The sequence below is a fragment of the Phasianus colchicus genome, chromosome 12 (genome assembly GCF_987193195.1).
Source record: "Phasianus colchicus chromosome 12, bPhaCol1.hap1.1, whole genome shotgun sequence".
Lineage (NCBI taxonomy): Eukaryota > Metazoa > Chordata > Aves > Galliformes > Phasianidae > Phasianus > Phasianus colchicus.
Window position 1 is genome coordinate 12,564,929 of NC_143447.1, and position 14,489 is coordinate 12,579,417.

General features: G+C 41.7%; 1 protein-coding gene across 6 annotated transcripts in view; it reads left to right on the forward strand.

Moving 5' to 3' along the window:
* LOC116225367 (uncharacterized) overlaps window positions 1-14,489 on the forward strand; it is a 28,892-nt gene that overhangs the window by 328 nt on the left and 14,075 nt on the right. For 5 of the 6 annotated variants that reach the window (XR_016470412.1, XR_016470408.1, XR_016470411.1 and 2 more), the window contains exons 1-3: window positions 875-1,155; window positions 5,057-5,324; window positions 7,952-8,243. The gene's annotated coding sequence lies outside the window, so the exon portion shown is untranslated. Of the gene's footprint in view, window positions 1-874; window positions 1,156-5,056; window positions 5,325-7,951; window positions 8,244-14,489 lie in introns of those variants that run through there. The other variant, XR_016470409.1, reaches the window with a different exon arrangement.

Genomic DNA, 14,489 nt, shown 5'->3' on the forward strand with positions numbered 1-14,489 from the left:
AAGTTTGCTTCTGAACAGTCATTCTGTTGAGTGTGTCTAAATCAGTTTTTGCAATCACGTCAGTTCACAAGCTGACAGCTTAACTTAAAACACAGAGTACAAGCTCCACTGTCCTCAGTGCCGTGAGACTGCCCTGAAGATGTGGGGCCTGCTCCAGCCCTTCCTCCCCAGGGTACCACAGCTCCCCACAGACCCCTGGTTGGTGGCTGAGTGCCACAAGTTACACTTCTAAATGTGTCATTACTGCCGTGTTACTGCAGTGACTGATTTATTGTGCAAGTCTGCGGTTATACTGTAATCAAAAATCCGTGTGGCTTAAGGGAGAGGGGATAGGATAACCAACGTTAGCAGGGAGTGGGTTTGGACTCTGTAGGTGTTGAGTTGTCACCAGAAATATTTAGCTTCCCTTTAATATACTGCACAGTACATTACCTTCTTCTGAATTGAAAAAAAACCCAAACTCTGATAACGAATTAAAAGACTTTGTCATATATTAAAGAAACTCAAAAGACTGTAAAGAGGGGGAACAAAGGGGTAGTCAATATAGAATGTGATATCTCAAACAAGAGCCAAGTTAAGAAATGATTCGGTGTTTACTGGCCAAAGAAAACAAGTCTCTGTTAGGCCTACCCTGCCCTCCTAAGGCTCATATACCAACACATGGGAGCTCTATGGTGGAAGTTTACGTTTAATTCTGTTTTATTTTACTTGGCAATTGTATTCCTCCAACATTATTGTTTTTCAGCGCTCAGTATTTTTAATGCTGCATCTCAACAGAAGATATAAGAGCACAGTCAATCAGTCCTGAAAAAAAAAAAAAATTGAAAAAAATATATAAATGTCACTCTCGTGACATGAAGCATAATTTCCAGGGAATGACCTAGAGGAAAATCTTCATTTTAGCCATGAAGAATCAATTTCATGCCTCTACAATAGATATATGAGAAATGTATCAAATATCAGTCATTAGCTGACTGCTACAACTATGATCTCCATTCTTCATTTTGAATCTATTCACAAATGAACTTGTGCTAATACTGCATTTCTGTCATTGTACATGTGTTTGCCACCCAGTGTTCTGGACCAGCATTAAGACAGACTTGGTACTGAGGACGAAAGGCTGACTTTATCTAAAGGAAGGGATGCTGACAGAAGGTAAGGAGGAGCACGTTTTCACCAATAAGCAGAACTCCCATCAGTTCAGAAATCTTCATTCGTGCCTCATCAGGTAGAAAGATGTCAAAAATGGCAGAAACTATAGATCATGGCCAGTGGAGTCAGTGATAAATTGGGAAGAATTGAAGTGACTAGAGAAAATCCAGGACTGTTGAGAATGTTACTGTTTCGGGAGCTTTAACACTGAACATCAATGTGTCCAGTGCCCGACCTGTTGGAATAAAACAGAAGTGTCAGGGAAGAGTAAGAATAGTAGGAGTATATGATATTTCTGTCATGTAGACTCCTGTGTTCCAACTATTTTTAGTTTATGGAATTTCCTGAATTTGTTGAGATTTGTCTGTATAGCAGCAGCTAAGGATCTCTTTTCCATGTCCTTATTCAGACTTGTCACAAACATGCATAAATTTATTGCATCTATTGTATCCATTTTTCAGTTTCACTATTACCTGTTGCATGCACCTGTCTACACTTCTTCTTTGAACCTGGCTCTGTATCTTCATCTGTTCGTGTCTGGTTCTTGTGTTGAAAGAAGCAGCAGACTTTATGTCATTAAGGATTTTGCAGCCTTCCACTCTTTATCCAGCATGAAGATTCTGAGCCCACCCAATAATTTTTTGTATGAAAGCTCTTCTGAACCTTTAATCATCCTTGTTACCTTTCTCAGAACAATTGCCTGATCTTACGATGAGGGCATCAGAACTGCATGCATCACTTAGGGGTGTGGGTTAGTAGTGGATTTATATGGTGGCAAGAAGATTTCCTGTTTTGTTCTCTATTCAGTCCTGATTCCTCTTTCTTATGCTTTTTAAAGTATATTTATTCTAAGAGATGTGTTACGGGTTTTCCAAAGAATTAAGTGAGAAAAGCAGTGAGTATTTTGGACCTAATTTGAATGGGTCAGCACAATAAGACATAGATATCCTTATTCCATGTGTTCTTCAGAAGTCATGTAGCTTTCTTTCCATGGTATACAATTAGAATAATGGGCCCAGTTTTTGAACAGACTTCTCTGAGTTATACGTTTCCAACGTCTGTACAAATCTTTTATCAAAACACTCATGCCTCTCAGCTGAATCAGTTTCTCCCTTAAAGGAACGTTGTATACAATAGGAACTTCTAACATTACATCATGTGGACTGTAGACATTATGTTTGAGAGACCTGTGTGCTTAATACTGGCCAACCTGTGGCTTATGTAGCTCTCTTTAAACTCCCTCATGTCATGAGCAAAACAAACCACTGCTTTATTTCTTTCAACCTATCTATTAAATTCCACAGGATATTTGGGAATAGGAAAACAATCTATTATTCTAATCAACTCTTGAGGTTTTCTTCCATAATCTCTTTGCTGCTTCTGGGCCCTCTTGGTGAAATCATGTCTATTATCACTTCCTACATTGTCTTACACTCTTTTTTCTTCTGGCTGTTTCTTCCAGACAAACCTCAATTTTATTATTTTGTTTGGTTAAATTATATTGTCTTCACTGCAGTCATTTCTCTAGATCATTCAAGCTGGGCTTACATAGAGATATTATTTAAGAATAAAAGTTTAGAGTGAGGAGCTTGGGAAGATAATTTACTAAATTTCCTCAGTAAATCACAGTTTTGACTAGTCCTAGGCCAACCCTGACCAAGACAATTTAGAACTGATTTGGGGTATGTCTACATTATTCTAAGAAAGCTGCTATAAATGCATACTTGGATGGATTTTCTGTAGCTCTTTGCAAGTCTGGACTCCGTTTTATGGAGTTCACATTTCTTCAGTTGTGAAAACAGAAGAACACGATCTAGTATTTACCTTACTCCTTCACATGCCAAACATCTTAAATTGAAATAATCTCAGTATTGTAATGACTCATTCAGTCAGAGAAACTTAATGTACTTCATTCACATGAATGTTTTAACCATCATAACACTTCTTGAGCTAGTCAGGTGTTACTGACCACTGCTGGATGTTGGCCATCCTGCCAGTGTCGCCTAGGAAATTTGGCAGATTTGGCAGTGCATCTTCGGAATCTCACCTTTCAGTTTCATCTGCGCATTAAAAGTTCTGTTCCAAAATGAAAATAAAAGGATGCTTCACTGAGAGTCAGCTCTGGCAAGAATACATACTACAGCACTGAACTCATTGTGCTAGTGAATGCCGTGCTCCAGCACTTTATTTAATAGTGGTGTTATTTATAGAAAGCTCCCTCACGTGATCTTATTGCCAGTAACACAGATGTCCCTTGAATGCACTCTAAATAAAGGTGAAAGGCTAAGGAAGATAAAAAAAAAAGAACCCACCTTTAATATTTTACTTTAACAATAACAAGCAGGGTGTGGCCACTCTGAAACTGCGGTTTGACGGATGCTTGGGAGAAGGGAAGGGTGGGAAATCTCTCTGCTCACCAGTTCCACAGTCTTGTTAGCAAAAACACATCTGACACCCGCGATTGTGGCCTGGGAGATACAGTGAGAACAGGCAGTGCTCTCAGTTACTGCAGTGAATAAAGTGTCCTGCCAGTGCTTGGAATGTAACCATGGAATAAGCATTTTTAGGGGTGTTAGCGTGAGTAATGTTTGCAGAACATTTCCAGTTTGAGAGTGGTAAGGTAGTGAATGAAATTCACAGGAATACAGGTAGGTCAGAGATGGGAAAAAGAGCTTTTTACTCATGGATGAGAGTTCTCTTTGGAATACCATAAAGTTTTCAAAGGGTCTTGTTTGTTTAATTAAAAGTAATGGCCTGAAGTTTCTGTGAGCCAAAATGTTAAGCCTTAAGTAATATGTATTTACCTGAAATCAACTCAGTGGTAGCTAGAGGTATCTTCAGCCTGAAAGAAAAGTAAAAAATCACGTTTAGATCCACCCAGCATAGACTTCCAGTAACCCACAATCACCCAGAACTCATTCTCCAACATATGATGTCACCTGGAACCAGCACTCCGTTTTCTGAATTCTCTTTTTATTGGAGTTTATTCATTTAGTTCTGATTCAAGAGGAGTCAGAGTCTAAGGAAGAGTTCTAGTGACTAAAGTCACAGCCAATGTGCTTGGCTGTACCAGAAGACTCCAGCAAATATCTTCCACTCTATCTTATCTAACTGTGAAAAATTTCATTCTGAGAAAAGGGAGTATTTTTCAGAGTGTACAGCATGGTTGAGTACCTGCCATAAAGCAGATTTCTCATGTCTCCAAAAATGATACAAGCAGGTTGCAGTGAGCCTAGCATCGAGACAGATTTTGTCTGGGCTCATTCAGCACATGGAAAAAATATTTCATCTCATTTCTTCACCAGCTGACACCACAAAGCCATTCCATTTATTTTTTCCTGACATGTTGTTGTGTTGTTCAATATTGTATTTCATTTCCCCTGACTTTGGAACAAACTGGTAGGGCTGAGTGAAACTCTGATATTTCCACACTTACGAGGAAAAATGAGATCATAAAATACAAAGCTAACATCCAAATAATGATTGGGGTCCCTGTACAGTTAGCCAGATGCTGTGCAGCTATTTCTGTTGCTACATGTGCATGGGCACTACTTGAAAAAAGAAAAAAAAAATTATCCTACAACAAATTTTTGCCTAATCTTGGGCTGTCAACTCAAGAAAATTAGCAATCCTGAAAGGCACAAATAACACAACTTCCTCATCTGTGTCCTTGTAGCTCGCAGCTGCTCTGGGCTGAATGTTAAGCACAGAGCTAAAACAAAAATGGAGCACGTTGGGGTCTTAGAGAGGGACTGAGCTTTACTGCACGAGAATAAATCTGTTCTGAAGTTCCATATTAGTTGAACTGTGAAGGTGAAAGTAGAACCGGTTGCATTTAAGAGGTATTGAAAAAGTACGTAAAATATGACTCACTGCTATTTTCTTTTGTCTCTTCAATCCATAGTGGGTAGGAATCAAGCAAATATTTTTTACTCATCCAGCAGCAAATGCTTGTCAGTTTGTTCCAAACAGCAGCTGAAGAAAGAAGTAGAGACGCATCTGAGCAAAAATCAAGGATGGGAAAGTTCAGAGAATGCAATGATGACAGAGGTCCCTTGTAAAATGAGAGCAGGAAAAACTGCAAACAGAAACAAGTCCATCGTCAGTGTGGAGCCACCACTCCCCTTTCCAGCAGAATGGGATATCAGTTTCCCTTCTAGCTCTGAAGCTGGGTAAGTCATCAAATCACTTTTACCCATCTCTGGCCTTTTGCCTCTATTGATTCTTCAGACTGAAGGCTCCTCAGAGGTGGCAGCCTGTCCTTGCAGCCCCAATCTCTGTGCTGCCTGGTTGGAGATGTACCGCCTGCACGTTGCTGTCTGGCAAACACTGCAACACAGTTCATAAATAATACTGTTTTACAACAGCCCTTTTCTTCAGATCCCAAGAAAAAGACATAACAGATTGTGTTATAGGAACAGCTCTCATCTGGTAATATTAAAGATTACCCAAACTACTCTCTGGTTCCCCCAGAAGTCAGATGAAGTTGTAAAATCCCTTTCAGCAAGTTGGTGTGATTCTAACCTGAGTTTTGGCCTGAGCTTGAAAGAGTTTCTTCTGAAGAGAGTTCCTTTGAAAAATTAAGGTGTGAAATGTGTGTCTCAGAATGATCATGAAGTTTTCAGGTTGCAGGTCTTATTCCCATATTTGCCAGTACCTTTAGGCTTGCCTTTCTAGCTTAAAATGGCAATTTTAAAAGAGGGGAAGAAATAATCTGCTACTGAAAGTATATTAATGCAAAGTGATTTTTTGTATGTGCACAGCAAAATAACAGCAATGACTCTGTGACCTGTCCAAGCTCGGGGAGCTGTTTCTGTCAAATACTTGTGGTATGACTGGACACATGCTCAAATGAAGATCTTTGTTTAGTAAATACTGAATATTCCCTAGTCCTTTATATCCTGTCGTCATTTCCTTTGTACAGCTCGCAGCTGTAGTTTCAAGCCAATGTGCAGAGTGAGTTGGTCAGGGAGTTTCATAAGTGCAGTTAACCACGTAATGGAGATCTTTTCTGATGGCTTCCCTCTCAAAGTTCTTGGAGTTCTGCAGGCTGCATCCAAAGGCTGCATACCAACATCTTCTGTGTAAAATTGGTAATTAGTAGATTTGTTCACTGTCCATTTAATTATGAATATACTGTAATGCAAACATAGATATACGTTTATATGTATAAGAGTAGGGAAGTTGGTTGCAGTGTCGTCATGTTTTGTGGTTTTGGAAAACCACAGGGTGTAGGGTGGAGATAGCCATTGTACTACATTAGCTATTTTCTCACAGTTTTAAGCAGCAGTAGCTCAACACAATGTGGTCCAGACAACAAAATATCCAAGAACAAACCAGATCTTTCTGTAGGTGCATCTGAAAAGGGGTGGGAAGAAGGGGATGCTGGCTGGTTCATGAGTGCTCTGTGAAGTCAGCAGAAACAGGAATAGGGAAAGGGGAAAACTGTGTCATGGTGGAGCCTCATGATAAGGAACACACACTGAGGGCAGGAGGACTGCTCAGGCTGGGTCTTCACCATGATTAATGACTGTGTACGTGTTGGCTTTCAGTGGCAAGATGGAAACCAGCAATATTGGCAGGTTTGAGTCATGGACAAAGCATGCTGGTTTCAGATTGAGATTTTCCCTCTTTTTTTTTCCCTCCCATTGAAATGGAAATCATCACTCTGGGTATTTTCCTTTATATTGTTCTCTTCCTGTATGATTCCACTGTCTGAATGTGCAAGTGATTAACGCCAAGCTAGAGTTAATTAATCAAATAATAAACATCTGCGATGGGGCTGTGGCCCCTCTCAGCTCTCACTCCGTGGAAGCTCTGATGATGGGCTTTGGCTGTGCAGGGCAGGAGAGAAGTTTGGGAGGTGCACAGCAGGAAATGAGAGGAAACCATGAGCGTCCTGCAAGTATGGCAGTAAGCAGCTCTTACACAGCAATGCGATTCAGCTCTGTGACAAAGAGGTGGAAGGCAAGCCATTATTTTCCCCTTTCCTACCTTGTAGAATTTATGTGTATCCAAAGTCACAGTGTGAAACCTGCAAATTTTGGAAACACAGCATCTCCTGGGAATTATTCTATAAGTGATATCAGAGAACAGAACAATAAAGTCCCATGGCCACGAGCAGCAGCAGGTCACTCAGTGCTCCTGCACTAACAGCTGAGACCCAGAACTGCTCACATCAAGGCAGCAATCCTCCCAAAAATGGTTTCTCCAGAGTTAAGACAATGGGACAGCACAAGCTTTCAGGAGCGTGGAACTCAGAGCATCTGTCTGAAGTAAAAATGATTCTGTTGATGGGGTAGCAGAAGAAAGATGACAAATGATATTATCACACTGAAGGAAGTGATAAATCTGTGGTGTCCAGAATACCAAGCTGATGATTAGCTCATTCAGTCTCAAATTAACCTCATTAGATTTTGTAAATGCAAAACCTCTTTTGAAAAATGACTTCAAAACTGAACCTTACTCCCGAGAAATGGCTGGAATTTGACCTCTTTCTAACAGCTTTAATTTTTCCCCTTTTACTTTAATGTATTATTATGTCGCCAATAAATACAATAAGCGGTGTCTTCTGCCAAAATACTTCATAACATATTATCTGTCTTCCAGAGGGAATGGGGAGGGGAGTTCTGTTTGTTCAAAAATTAAGGGAATTAAAAAACAGAGGTTACACAGAACACGTATTTCATGATTAGACAGCCTCAGAGGCCATGAGAACAATTAAGAATGGGGTTTTTTATTGGACTTTCATGCAAAAATGGTTCTTGCCAATTCATTTACACCACTAATTATCTTGCAGAAATAAAAGTGCTCCATGAAGGCTTAGATCCTGGATCACAGACTGCAGCTCCACAGTCACACCTGCCCGTAGGAATTTTAACAGTGTTCCCCAGGTGCTGCAATTGGGTCAGCAGCTCCACCATGGGGCTCATGTGGAAGCTGGGCAGCTTCAGCACAGCTGGCAGCAGACACCACCCAGGGTGCAGGAGGGGAACGTGTATTTATCATCTCCAGGCAGACTATGGAGCAGGAGCAGTTCTGTATAATGGCTTTTCTGCAGCACAGTTCCCTATGGCTGGAAGCGAGGGCAGGTGAGTCAGCAGTCTGTGTCCTTAAGGTGTGGGACTCCTAGCACGCTATTTGGGCAACAAAATTGTAGGACATTTGCATTCAGCTTCACAGTGTGTGGTGGTGAAAATACTCCACTGCCATTTCCAGAATGAAATGTTATCAGAGCAGCATCTAACAGCACGGATTTGGGGGGGAATACTTCTTCTTTTGTTTCTGGAAACTGAGCTCTTTATCTGGCTCTCCCACCTGTTCCAGCTGCACTCTCAGGATTGTATTTAGTTTGCAAGGTTCAAGGTTAGCCTGACGTTGGGCTCAGACCATGGCCAAGAACTGTAAACATGGGAAAGGCTTGTGGTATGCACCCACTGGGGATATGCCATATGGTGCTCTTCCTCCTCCCCTTCCTTGCTAGTGAAAGGCCACTGATGTTTTTGCAATGAACCCTCTAGGAGAGAACACGTAGCACCTAGACAAAACTGCCGCAGAGCAGGGCTGGAGTTCAGATGGGAGTTTATTCCTTGTCTGAAATCTTTAACCACGCAACTCAAGTACAGGACTGGTGTTTGTGAAATCACAGTTTCTGCTCATCTCAGTGCTTGGGGTATGCCTGCATTGCTTAGTGGAGATACCTGTTCTGGCTCCAAGCAAGTTATCTCAGCACATAGCACAGACAGCTGTGTCACTGCAGTGCCCTCAGTCCTGTTCTCCACTATACCCAGACAGCATGAACCTTCTGCTAACTACTACCTTGTATGGGCTCTGAAAAGGGCAGGAGATAAATGTTTCAAATTTGATGTAAGTGTAAACTCACAAAAGGCCAATTTTTATGTAAACCTTCCACAAATTCAGCTAGAGCTGTATTGCAGTGCACAATTTCCACAGCCAGTTGCTTATATTGGTGACATGATTCCATCACCATGTCCCCATGCAGCATGTGACTGGCTAGAAGGCATCCCACACATCTGAGTTTTCCTGGGCGCTATCAGTGCATTCTGAAGGTTTAAACTTGGTTTGCTATTTTTGATTTGGTTTCTCTTGCCCGAAAGTTCCCTTAGTAAAAGCAGTGCCTGCTCTTACCTCCTATCCTGCTTCCCAGATGTACTGGGGTCTCGTAGGCCGTACACTGCTCCCAGTTCTCCCCATCCATTGCATTGTACCTTTTGCCACCCTGGTGCATGTGGGGGAAAGAAGGCAGAGAAATGTGTTAAATTGGCTTTGTTTTGTATGCCTTTTCTCCAGCAGAGAGGAAAGAAATGTGTACGCGTACTGGAGCATGCAGGACAGAAAATGAGCAGCGTGTCAGGTTAAAGCAATTACAGCTCTGGGTTGTAAGGGTGACGTGTTAACGGGGCTTCTCAGACAAGTGATTTGGCCTCTTGGCTGCTCATGGGGATGCTGGGTGGTATCATGACAGAATTTTCACATGGCCAGTGCTTCATTACATCATTTGTTAGTATATAGTATATCACAAGGGAATTTTGCTTTATTTAATATAGTAACAATGAACAGCTGGCTGCATTACAGTCCTTTATGTCAGCAAGGACACAGTCAAAATATATCAGTCTCATTTAAAACACTCAAATTACGTTTTTGTAGGCTGGCCAGTATACACTGTGAATGAGCAAAACAAGGAAAAGACAATTCAATAACGGAGATAAAATGTCAAACATGATGAGAGCCTGAGCACCATACAGAATAAATGCTGGCGTGAAAGGTGTTAGAGGGATTTAACCTACTTAAGGGACATAGATTAGACAGGTATCTCGTTTCTGAGGCCGCTTTGTTGCCTAGCAGGACTCTAAGGCAGGAGTTATATATGATATGCTGTTTATATCATGATTCTGATAAAAAATAATGATCTGACTTGCCTGAAAATTCCAGTGTTAAAAATGCCAGCTGTTAGCTGTGCTCAGTGAGCTTAGTGGGGACATCTTGATTGTTCCTGACTACTGACATTGTTCTGCTAGGGCAGTGTCTGAATCACATGCCCCCCTTCCCCACCAGCCATGTCATCAGTGCTGCTGCAGAGGACACTCGACCTTCTCTGCCAATCTGGATATGCACAGTAGAGGAAGCATATGCCATCTGTACTTGGCACTGTGTGTTCTATCACAGGAGCTAGCACGCAGTTACAGCCCCTGTAATGGCTATTAGACTGCTATGTCAGCCTCCTCTTTCTCACTGATTCCAGTCTGACCTCCATCGAGTCTCCTAATTTTTCTGAGCCTCTGTTGAACAGGAAGAGAGTTGGGCCTAAGTGTCATTTATTTGTGTGTTTTGACAGATGGACCGAGTTCTGTAATCCATTCCACAGCACAAAATCTTATTGTCATGGGATTTTTAGTGAAGTTTGCTGAAGTATATACAGTATTAAAGGTTAATAATGGGAAGAAGAGGACTTAGATGTCAATTCTTGTCAGTCCACAGTGTTACATACAGACCTTTCCAGAGCACTTTGCAAATGTTGGTTTACACGCTGGAAGCAGCCAAAAGGGTAATACTACTGTTAGCTTTTCCTACCATTAGGCACAAGTAGATGTATTCAGCGTGTTCACCCTCCTCGGAGCTGGTTTCTTTGGGCATCAAATGTTTGCACTGCTATCCTCAGAGCACCCTGGTTCGCCTGGTATTCTGCTTTGTGGATAGATGGCTGGAACTGATTCACCTTACCAACCATTGAATGAACTATTGACACTGGGATCTTGTTCATTAAATGTAACCTAGTCACAGCCAAATGGCAATAATAGCTTTGGAGAGTCACCTTCAAAGAAGGTTTTCAACAAGATGGACCAATTTAAGGTCATAAAATTAGAAAAAGAAAAGGAATTATATTTTGCAGGTTTGTTTTCTTTTGTTGGTTTTTTTGTTTGTGTGTTTGTTTGTTTGTTTTACTTTAGAAAGCAGTTTTATGATCTGTCAAACACACAGAGGGGGAAACATTGCCCTCAGCCTCAAGTGAAGTGGATCAAAACCCATCCAGGGCCTGTGAAACAAATAGAGAGAGTGGTGATGTCCCACATCTTACAGCCATTCAGGGGGAAAGTGATGACTGAAGGTTGTAGGAGTGGATGAAAACTTCCCCATGCACAGACTCCCTGTTGCTGTGGTCTCAAAGTGACAAATTGCTCTGGAAGCCATGAAATGCAAATGTCCTGCTTGCCTGCAGCGAGGAAACACCTTCCTGCCTTTCAAACGCAAAGCCGCTGCTCTTACGCGAGATTCCTAGCAGAAAACTGCTGGAATGGTTTATTTAGCTCATACAGATCTGTCTGGAGCCTGTGTGAAGGAAGGTGCCTTCTACCTGTGGCTTCCCAGCTGTTGAGGCAGACACTGGGGAGTGCATGAGATGCGTGTTGGAGGGAAGAAAATGATAAATTCTCAGCCTCTTGATTGAAGCAAGGAAATTAGAGTGAGAGAGATGCAATACTTCGTATTTGGGTTGAACATTTCAGATGACAAACACACAGAAAACACAAATGTAATGAAAGTTTTATTGTCTTCGGAATAATGGAGGGAGACATTTATTATGTTTCTGTGAGGACAAATAATGTAATTAAGACTGCATTACAATAACAATTGTGACAATAACAGTTTTTAAGGTACTTAAGCTCTTTGACAAATTTTCCTTTTAAGTTCTCTGGATTGGTGCAGCAGGTGATAAAAAAGTCATATCCACAAGGTTTATTAAGCTTGTTGAAAAAAAAAGATCTGTTGAAAATTAAATAATCTGCATAACTTGATTCCAAGTTGCATCGTTGAACAAAAATAGATAGCATCTTAGTAGGATTCAGTGGAAACAGCATTTCATATGTAGAAATTTCTATGTCTATTTTGTTTGGATAAAGGGCACTTTAAGACAGTTTTCCTAAAATTATGCATCCTAAACATCTCTAATTGTTTCAGCCATGGAGTATTAGCATGCACATTGCTTGACATTTCCTTTTTTAACAATTCCAAAAGCATTGTCATTACATTAAGGCTTTGTTGTGGCATAATACTTAACAAAGTTAGTCGCTCTTCAGCACTTATTTAAGTGATGTTTTATTTTATTTTATTTGCCATATAGGCACCAAACACCTGAGGTCAGGCTGAATGGGGCTCTGAGCACCTGATCAGCTGTAGGTGTCCCTGTTCAGTGCAGTGCAGTTGGACTACATGGCCTTTAAGTGTCCCTCACAACTCCAACAATGAAGTTAAGCATGTGCTTAATTGATGTACTGACTCAGTGCCTGAGACAGTTTATTCACAATGCTTCTGTAAAATCCAGAGCCTTATAGTGGACAGTTCAGACTGGGGCATTTTGGTGCTCAGCAAGAGCTGATGCAGGTGGGCTGTTAGATCTGCTGCAGGACATGCAGTAGTTGACTCCTGCATTGCTAATACTGCACTAAAACTTTTAATTAAACACGCTGTCTTTAGCATTCATGTTCTCATTTCAGCTATTTTCCAGACACCAAAAAGTTGATTTATTTTTTAAAAGAGACATCGCAAGTATAAACTATAGCAGATCTTTTTTATTATTTGTATGCGTTGCATGTTTCATTGCTGAATACTGGTATCAGATCTTTACACAGGATATTGAATTCAGTGCTGCTAAGGGAAAACGATCCATCTTCCTGTGCAGAAAGCATTACGTCATGAAGGGATGGAAACAAAGAGCTCTGAGGGACTAGGATAGGCAAACTTCCCTCCTTTTACAGGAAATGGGTGAAGCCTTGCTTGAAATTATTATTCAGACGTTTTGTGCTGTGAAGGAAATGTCTCCCGATAGCACAAGCTATTAGTTTCCTGTTGTGCACTAACAGTTTTGGCATGCCCAAGAATGGACAGGAAGGGCAAACATTTGGGGGCAGCTGGAGAACTTGTTTTAATGAAAAGAGCAGCCCGAGTAAGTGGGAAGAAATGTGGCCTGAAAAATATAATTAATAAATTAAAAGGGGGAAGGGGGAAGAAAGGGGATCAATTATTGATTGCTACGGTGTGTTTGTGAAAGTAAATAATACCCACAGAACGTCACATCAGGGTGAGCGGAAAGCAGGGGGCACTGCTACTGACCAGGAAGTATTGTGGGGGGAAAAGCCCTTTGTATCCAACCTAATTAAGAGCCTGATTCAACAAATATATATCCGGCTTCTATACTGAGGAAAGCAATTTTTGGAAGTTTTCATAGTTCCGGGATTATTTTCAAGCAGGACCTTGTAACAGAGGCTCTTTCAAGTGCTGTTTTCCAACCCCGGTGTATAAATAGCACTGCCACCAGGTCCCCAGTCCACCTCAGCACTGAGCCATCTGTCTGCTGTCTTCCATTGGAAGCAAAAGCAAGCAAAGGGAAAGGGCACAGGTGACATTTTCCTCTCCAGGCCTTCTTCTCAGCCTGCTGCAGCAATAGAAAAGAGGTGGCTTCCCCCTGTTATTTCCTGAGGTCACTGGGATCTGTCCCACTATTACCAGTGTGGTGAGGTAGTGTCAGGGCTTCCCTCACATCTGCATCATTGTCTGAGTCATTTTGGCACTCTCTTGCTCTTGAGGGCACAAAACAAAACTGGCTGGTGCCTGGTACTTGGTTACAGCATCAGAGACTTCCAGAAATCTTTCTCTTAAACGGGAGGTAGCAGTGGGGCAGGGAGGGGATTGTCCCCATCTGATCTGCTCTCATGAGGCCCCATCTGTGTCCAGGCCTGGTGGCACAGCTGCCCAGGGAGCTGTGGGTTCTCCATCCCTGGAGGTGTTCAAGGCCAGGTTGGATGGGGCCCTGGGCAGCCTGATTAGTGGGGACAACCAGCCTGTGGCAGGGGGCTGGAGCTGGGTGACCTTTAAGGCCTCTTCCAAGCCAAGCCGTTCTGTGATGATTCTTGAAGACTTGTGATGGCAGACACTGCATTGCAGGGCCAGTGCCCTCCTTTTCTGAAGGCAATGGAGGACACACTGGGGCTCTCCACCCCGAGGCGACATAGCTGCAGTTTCTTACAGGATTTGATTTTCAGGACCAAAAATTAAAGAAGAACAAAGAAATCAAGAAATAATTATCTTTTCAGCATTGCAGGCTTCTTTTCAAGATGGTGGCATAAGTTCCATTTTTAAGCCTTCAAAACATTTAAAGGCTACTTCTAAAATATATGAAACATGCATAGAGTTTTGTGTTCTGTATTTTTGGCAGCAGCCGTTTTTACTGCAGAGATCATTTTGATTGTATGGAAATTCAAGTTGTAGAAAACAGCCACCTATTTCAGAAAACAAAGCATGAAAAGAGTCAGTCTGTGCTTGCC